The sequence below is a fragment of the Hordeum vulgare genome, chromosome 2H (assembly GCF_904849725.1).
Source record: "Hordeum vulgare subsp. vulgare chromosome 2H, MorexV3_pseudomolecules_assembly, whole genome shotgun sequence".
Classification (NCBI taxonomy): domain Eukaryota; kingdom Viridiplantae; phylum Streptophyta; class Magnoliopsida; order Poales; family Poaceae; genus Hordeum; species Hordeum vulgare.
Window position 1 is genome coordinate 48,840,096 of NC_058519.1, and position 9,196 is coordinate 48,849,291.

Below are 9,196 nucleotides of genomic sequence, written 5' to 3' on the forward strand. Positions count from 1 at the left end.
TGGAATTCTCTTCGAGTTGTGGGTTTTGTCTGGCCAACTAGATCTATGATTCTTGCAATGGGAGAAGTGCTTGGTTTTGGGTTCATATCGTGCGGTGACCTCACCAGTGACAAAAGGGGTAGCGAGGCACGCATCGTGTTGTTGCCATCCAAGGTAAAAAGATGGGGTTTTCATCATTGGTTTGAGATTATCCCTCTACATCATGTCATATTGCTTAAAGCGTTACTCTGTTCGTCATGAACTCAATACAATAGATGCATGCTGGATAGCGGTTGATGTGTGGAGTAATAGTAGTAGATGCAAAAAGTATAGGTCTACTTGTCTCGGACGTGATGCCTATATGTATGATCATTGCCTCATATATCGTCATGAATTTGCGCGGTTCTATCAATTGCTCGATAGTAATTTGTTCACCCACCGTAATACTTGCTATTTTGAGAGAAGCCTCTAGTGAACACTATGGCCCCAGGGTCTACTCCACACCATATTTTCAGCCTTACACTTTTTACTTCGTTGCTCTTTCCGCCTTCAGATCTCACTTTGCAAACAGTCTTGAAGGGATTGACAACCCCTTTGAAGCGTTGGGTGCAAGCTTGTTTGTGTTTGCGCAGGTACTTTGGATTTGACGAGGCCCTCCTTCTGGATCGATACCTTGGTTCTCAAACTGAGGGAAATACTTACTACTCATGTGTTGCATCACCCTTTCCTCTTCAAGGGAAAAACCGACGCAAACCAGAGAAGTAACAAGAAGAATTCCTAAGCGCCAGGGAAGGACTTTTGTTGCCGCGATAAGGGCCATATGATTCCCGTATGGTCCCAAAACCAGTTGTAGAGGAGGATGTGCAAGTAGCTGAAGGTGCCATTGTTCCCATAGGGATTATAGTGAATAGGGTGTGCTGCTGGCTACGCCTATAGGGATTTCCTTGGCAAGTATGCAAAGGATTCCCCCGCGGCCTTGGAGCCTTGCGTTGGTGTTCCCTTGAAGAGGAAAGGGTGATGTAGCACAACGGCGGTAAGTATTTCCCTCAGTTTGAGAACCAAGGTATCAATCCAGTAGTAGGATCGCGTCAAGTCACAAGTACCTGCACAAACACAAAGAGCTTGCACCCAATGCTATGAAGGGGTTGTCAATCCCTTATAGATTGTTTGCAAAGTGAGAACTGAAAGCAAAAGGTAAACAAAGCAAAGTAAAAGTAAAAACTGAGATGATAATTGTGAGTAGACACGGGGCCGTAGTTTTCACTAGTGGCTTCTCTCATGAAAGCAAGTAGACGGTGGTTGAACGAATTACTATCGAGCAATTGATAGAACCGTGCAAAGTCATGATGTTATCTATGGCAATGACCATACATATAGGCATCACGTCCAAAACAAGTAGACCGATACTTTCTGCATCTACTACTATTACTCCACACGTCGATAGCTATCCAGCATGCATCTAGTGTATTGAGTTCATAAGAACAAAGTAACGCCTTAAGCAAGTTGACATGATGTAGATGGAAAATCTCAAATCTATGATGAAAGCCCATTTTGTTACCCTTGATGGCAACAACACGATGCGTGCCTTGCTGCCCCTTCTGTCACTGGGAAAGGTCACCTCACGGTATGAACCCAAAACCAAGCACTTCTCCCATTGCAAGAATCATAGATCTAGTTGGCCAAACAAAACCCAAGACTTGGAGAGACTTACAAGGATATCAAATCATGCATATAAGAAATCAGCAAAGACTCAAATATAATTCATAGATAATCTGATAACAAATCCACAATTCATCGGATCTCGACAAACACACCGCCAAAGAGGATTACATCGGATAGATCTCCATGAAGATCATGGAGAACTTTGTATTAAAGATCCAAGAGAGAGAAGAAGCCATCTTGCTACTAACTACGGACCCGTAGGTCTGAAGTAGACTACTCACAAGTCATTGGAGAGGCAATGATGTTGATGTAGAAGCCCTCCAGCTCCAAAGTCCCCTCTGGCAGGGCACCGGGAAGGGTCTCTAGATGAGATCTCGCGGAAACGGAAGCTTGCGGTGGCGTAAAAGTGGTTTCGTGGACGCCCTGATTTTTTCTGGGATTTTAAGGAATATATAGGCGAAAGAGCTAGGGCAGGGGAGCTCTAGGGAGGCCACAAGCCTGGTAGCTGCAGCCCCCGTGGCCACGGCTATAGGGCTTGTGGGCTCCCTGTGGGCCTCCTGCCTTGGCGCTCAAGTCCCCCGATCTTCTTCTGTTCCGGAAGAAATCATTTCGGGGATTTTATTCCGTTTGGACTCCGTTTCAAAATCAGATGTGAAAAGAGTCAAAAACACAGAAAAACAGGAACTAGCACTTGGCACTGAATTAATAAGTTAGTCCCAAAAAAGATATAAAAGGTATATAAAACATCCAAAGTTGACAAGATAACAACATGAAACCATCAAAAATTATAGATATGTATGGGACGTATCAAGCATCCCCAAGCTTAACTCCTGCTCGTCCTGGAGTAGGGAAGTGATAAAGAATGAATTTTTGATGCTTTCATGCTACCTAGCATAGATGTCCTTTGTAACTCCTCTTATGTGACGTGAATGTTCATATCCGTTAGATTCAAAACAATAGTTTGCTATTGACGTGGAGACAATAATACTTCAAGCAAACTAGCAAGGTAATCATGAACTTTCAAAATAACAAGGCCAAAAGAAAGTTATCCCTACAAAATCATATAGTCTGGCTATGCTCTATCATCCTTGCACAACGAATTTAAATCATGCACAACCTCGGTATTGGCCAAGTAATTGTTTTCACACCTTTACTTTCTCAAACTTTTTCAACTCTCACGCAATACATGAGCCTGAGCCATGGTTTTAGCATTATAAGTGGAATGGAGTGTGGTGGAGGTTGCAAGGCAAACAAGGAGAAGATGGTTACATTGACTAGGCATATCAATGAGCTATGGAGATGCTCATCAATAGATATCAATGTGAATGAGTAGGGATTGCCATACAAATGATGCACTAGAGCTAAGAGTATGTGAAAGCTATTAAAGAAAACTAGTGGGTGTGCATCCAACTTGCTTGCTCACGAAGACCTAAGGCAATTTTGAGGAAGCCCATCATTGGAATATACAAGCCAAGTTATATAATGAAAATTTCCCACTTGTTATATGGTGGTGACAAAACGAGAGACTCTCAATCATGAAGATCATGGTGCTTAATAAGCACAAGTGTGGAAAGAAGATACTAGCATTGTCCCTTCTCTCTTTTTCTCTCATGTTTTTGGTGGGCTCTTTGGCCTCTTTTTTTGGTGGGAATCTTTGGGCTCTTTTTGTAAATGGGCTTCGCTGGCATCTTTTATTTCCTCACATGGGACAATGCTCCATCAATGATAATCATCACACTTACAACTCAAAACTTAGAGCAATGATGACTCTATATGAAATGCCTTCGGTAGTGTACCGTGACAATGATCTAGCATGGCATAGACATCAATGAAAACATCATGCTAGCTATCTTATGATCATGCAATGGCAATGTAGAAGCTGTGGCACATGTCATGGTGGTAGTTGCGTGGCAATATATCTCGGAATGGCTTTGAAAAAGCCATAGTAGGTAGGTATGGTGGCTGTTTTGAGGGAGGCTCATGGTGGTTTTATGCACCGGCGAAAGTTGCACGACACTAAAGAAGATAGTGATGGTGGAAGGTGAACGTGCATCTAAACCATGGACTCAACATTAGTCATGAAGAACTCATATACTTGTTGGAAAAGTTTTAGTAGTAATCGAAACAAAGCATTCAACGCATACTCCTAGGGGAAGGGTTGGTAGGTATAAACCATCGCGCGATCCCGACCGCTACACAAAGGATGACAATCAATAAACTAATCATGCTCACACTTCATCACATAGCGGTTCACCATACGTGCATGCTACGGGAATCACTAACTTCAACACAATTATTTCTAGATCCACAACACCTTACTAGTATAACTTCAATATTACCACAACCACAACTCAAAACTAATTGACACGAATCAAACTTCTCTAACTACTCAATGCACATGAAGGTGGAAGTTTTCATATCCCTTTGGATAACTACCCCTTTGAGACTACTTTCATAGCATAGATCAACTACCATGCCACGCACTTTCGTGCTCCAAAAGATAGAAGTGAAGCACATAGAGCAAAATCAACTAGCTCAAAAGATATAAGTGAAACACATGTGAGCTGAATTGCCTAACCAAAGGATATAAGTGAAGCTCGACAAAATCATGGTGAGTGCATGTATCTCTCTCTAGGTGTGCAGCAAGGAAGATTGTGACACAAGAAAAATAAAAGACTCATACGATACAAGACGCTCCAAGCAAAACACATAACATGTGGTGAATAACAATATAGCCCCAAGTAACGTTACCGATGGATTGAAGACGAAAGAGGGGATGCCTTCCCGGGGTATCCCCAAGCTTAGGCTTTTTCGACATGCTTGAATCAACTTGGGGTGCCTTGGGCATCCCCAAGCATGAGCTATTGCCACTCTTTTTCTCTTTGTCCATAAGAACTTCATCCAAAACTTGAAAACTTCACAACACGAAACTTAAACAGAAACTCGTGATATCATTAGTATAAGAAAGCAAATCACCACTTCCTTAGGTACTGTAGAAAACTTAAATTATACTTATGTTGATGTTGGGTTACTGTATTTTCAATCTTCCATGGCTAATACCCCCCGATACTATCCATAGTTTAATCAAAATAAGCAACCAACTCAACAAAAAACTGAATCTGTTAACAGCAGACCAGTCTGTAGCAATCTATATACTTAGTATACTTCTGGTACTTCAAAAATTCTGAAACATTACGACAGTCTGAAGAATTTGCGTAGCAATCAGCATAAAAAAGAATCAACTCAAAATCTCTCACAGAAAAAAAATTAAAATTCTTTTCATGAGCAGAAAGTTTCTGTCTTTTCCAGCATGATCAAACGATCATCCCCAAGACTAATCGTAACGGTTTTATTTGGTACAAACGCAAAAGAAACACAAAAAAACACAATCATAACAGAATTATGAAAGTGTGAAAAACACAAAACAGAAAGAAAAATGATAGATTCGTTGGGTTGCGTCCCAACAAGCGCTAATTTTTAACGCCCTTAGCTAGGCATAAGGTGATGGAATCACGTGTAGTCATCTTTGGTGCTCAAACCATAAGTAGTGTGATCATTTATCATCTTAAGATCTTCATCTTTATTGGATGACTCACCACTAGCTTTAGGAACAAAAATAGACTTGACGGTCTTTTTGAGAGTGAGATTTGGAGTATTTTGCACAGCGGCAAAAGCGGAACCCAAGTTGGTTATGACATATTCTAGTTTGCCAATTCTAGAGGAATCATTAACTATAGGTTCCTTCTCCCTTAAATTTTTCAAAACCATTCCCACTTTGGATCCGTACTGAGTAATTTGATTGTGGATCTTTCTATCCAAATCCTTATAAGTTCAATTGTGGCAATTTTGTTTTCAATGGCGTCAAGCCTTTGCATCACGTGTTCCAAGGTCAAGGTAGTTCCATTAACCATGAGCGGGGGTGAGCCTACCAAATTCATGATAGCTCCATAGGAGTCAACAGTATGGCTCCCCAAAAAATTCCCGCCTACGTTGGTATCAAGAATATACCTATTCCAAGGAGAGATTCCAACATAAAAACTGTGAAGAAGAACGGTAGTGGATTGCTTACGAGTAGATCTACTTTGAGCATTGCAAATCCTGTACCAAGCGTCCTTCAAATTTTCTTCCTCATTCTGCTTGAAATTGAGAACTTCGTTCTCAGGGGTATCGTTTGGAGTGGTGGATCTAGCCATTGATGGACTATCCCACACACAAACGAGCAGGAAGTAAGCGAGTGAAACGGGCAAAAGAGAACGACAAAAAGGCAAATGAAAACGGCAAAGGAGAAAGGCAAATGAAAACAACAAATGTGAAGTGGGGGAGAGGAAAACGAGAGGCAACTGGCAAAAAAGGTAAATGCAAGAGATGAGTTTGTGACACTTACTTGGATAGATCTTGACTTGATCTCTCCCCGGCAACGGCGCCAGAAATCCTTCTGCTGCTCGCTACGCTTATAGGGATTTCCTTGGCAAGTATGCAAAGGATTCCCCCCGCGGCCTTGGATCCTTGCGTTGGTGTTCCCTTGAAGAGGAAAGGGTGATGTAGCACAACGGCGGTAAGTATTTCCCTCAGTTTGAGAACCAAGGTATCAATCCAGTAGGAGGATCGCGTCAAGTCACAAGTACCTGCGCAAACACAAAGAGCTTGCACCCAATGCTATGAAGGGGTTGTCAATCCCTTATAGATTATTTGCAAAGTGAAAACTGAAAGCAAAAAGTAAACAAAGCAAAGTAAAAGTAAAAACTGAGATGATAATTGTGAGTAGACCCGGGGGCCGTAGTGTTCACTAGTGGCTTATCTCATGAAAGCAAGTAGACGGTGGGTGAACGAATTACTGTCGAGCAATTGATAGAACCGCACAAAGTCATGACGTTATCTATGGCAATGATCATACATATAGGCATCACGTCCAAAACAAGTAGACCGATACTTTATGCATCTACTACTATTACTCCACACGTCGACCGCTATCCAGCATGCATCTAGTGTATTGAGTTCATAAGAACAGAGTAACGCCTTAAGCAAGATGACATGATGTAGATAGACAATCTCAAAACTATGATGAAAGCCCATCTTGTTACCCTTGATGGCAACAACACGATGTGTGCCTTGCTACCCCTTCTGTCACTGGGAAAGGTCACCTCACGGTATGAACCCAAAACCAAGCACTTCTCCCATTGCAAGAATCATAGATCTAGTTGGCCAAACAAAACCCAAGACTCGGAGAGACTTACAAGGATATCAAATCATGCATATAAGAAATCAACAAAGACTCAAATATAATTCATAGATAATCTGATCACAAGTCCACAATTCATCGGATCTCGACAAACACACCGCCAAAGAGGATTACATCGGATAGATCTCCATGAAGATCATGGAGAACTTTGTATTGAAGATCCAAGAGAGAGAAAAAGCCATCTAGCTACTAACTACGGACCCGTAGGTCTAAAGTAGACTACTCACGAGTCATTGGAGAGGCAATGATGTTGATGTAGAAGCCCTCCAGCTCCAAAGTCCCCTCCGACAGGGCACCGGGAAGGGTCTCCAGATGAGATTACGCGGAAACGGAAGCTTGCGGCGGCGGAAAAGTGGTTTCGTGGACGCCCTGATTTTTTCTGGGATTTTAGGGAATATATAGGCGAGAGAGCTAGGGCAGGGAAGCTCCAGGGAGGCCACAAGCCTGGTAGCCGCGGCTACAGGGCTTGTGGGCTCCCTGTGGGCCTCCTGCCTTGGCCCTCAAGTCCCCCGATCTTCTTCTGTTCTGGAAAATTTCATTTCGGGAATTTTATTCCGTTTGGACTCCATTCCAAAATCAGATCTGAAAAGAGTCAAAAACATAGAAAAAACAGGAACTGGCACTTGGCATTGAATTAATAAGTTAGTCCCATAAAAGATATAAAAGGTATATAAAACATCCAAAGTTGACAAGAAAACAACATGAAACCATCAAAAATTATAGATACGTTTGAGACGTATCAGGGTGGACCAGTTTGAGGGGTCGGATGCACCCAGCAGCTCAGAGATTGGTACCCCTCAGAAGAATGCAAATCGGAAGAAATTTAAGATGGATGATGGTGTGGCCATTGATAGTACATCAACTAGTAGATGGGCGGCCTCCTCGGTGTAGGACCGCCGGGAGCAATGAATCTACTGAGTTGGAACTGCCGGGGGTGGGGGAATTCCCGGACAATTCGTGATCTAGCGACTTTGGTCAAGTCGCATTCCCCCACTCTAGTCTTCCTGTGTGAGACTAGACAGACAGCTAGCAAGATGAAGAGATATCGTTCTAGATTGGGTCTGAAGGGCTTTGATGTTGTTGATGCTAATGGAAATAGTGGAGTCTTGGCACTATATTGGCATGGGAATCTGAATGTGGAGGTAAAATTCTCAAATGCCCGATGTATTGATGCACATGTACAAGCCAGGCCGGATGAACAACCGTGGAGATTGACTTGTGTGTATGGTGAACCGAGGGTGGAGGACCGTCATCTTATGTGGTCTCTCATGCAGAACCTTTGTGCAAATTCAGATTTACCATGGCTGGTGGTGGGCGATTTCAGTGAATGCATGTGGGATTTCGAGCACTTCTCCTTAACACTGAGAGCACCATTACAGATGCAATCATTTCGAGATGTCCTCAAGGTGTGCGACTTGGCTGATCTGGGGTTCAGTGGAATTCCCTATACATTCGATAATAAAAGAAGTGGGAATGCAAACGTAAAAGTTCGTCTAGACAGGGCAGTGGCAAATTCGGCTTGGAGGAACATCTTTTTCAATGCAATGGTACGCCACCTTACTTCCCCGTGCTCGAATCATGTGTCTGTTCATGTGTGTTGTGATGATATTGATGATAGGCCAGCAAAGCCAAAGTGTAGGCAGTATGAGATCATGTGGGAAAGAGATCCAGCTCTCCAGGAGCTGATTGCTAAGGCATGGCTGGAGGCGGGACAAAAGACATCCCTGGGTGACGTGCATGCGGCTCTAAGGGGTACTATGCAAAACGTGTGCAAATGGAGTATGGAAAACTTTGGCAGTGTTGCTCGGGAAATTGAAAAATCACGGACATAATTGGAGGAACTCATGTTGATGAATTCTGATAGATGTGAGATCCGGAAGGTAACAGATAAAAGGAACGAGCTACTATATAGAGAAGAGTTAATGTGGATGCAACGTTCCTGTATCACTTGGCTCAAGGAACGGGAGCGAAATATGAATTTTGTTCAGTCAAAGGCTATGTGGAGGGCTAGGAAGAACCGTATCAAAAAACTCGAAGACACAAGTGGTCGGGTTTTCACGGGCGATGAAGCGACGGGGCGAGCAGTCATGGACTATTTTTAAAACATCTTCTCTGTTGTTCCTTCGGTGGATCCAAGCCCCGTTGTTAATCTAGTAGAAGTTGTTATAGATGATATATAAATGCCTCATTGTGCACTGATTTTACCAAGAAGGAGATTTCAGACGCTTTGTTTCAGATCTGGCCTCTTAAGGCACCGGGCCTAGACAGTTTTCCTGCGCGGTTCTTTCAAAGGAATTGGGCACTATTAAGGAGAGT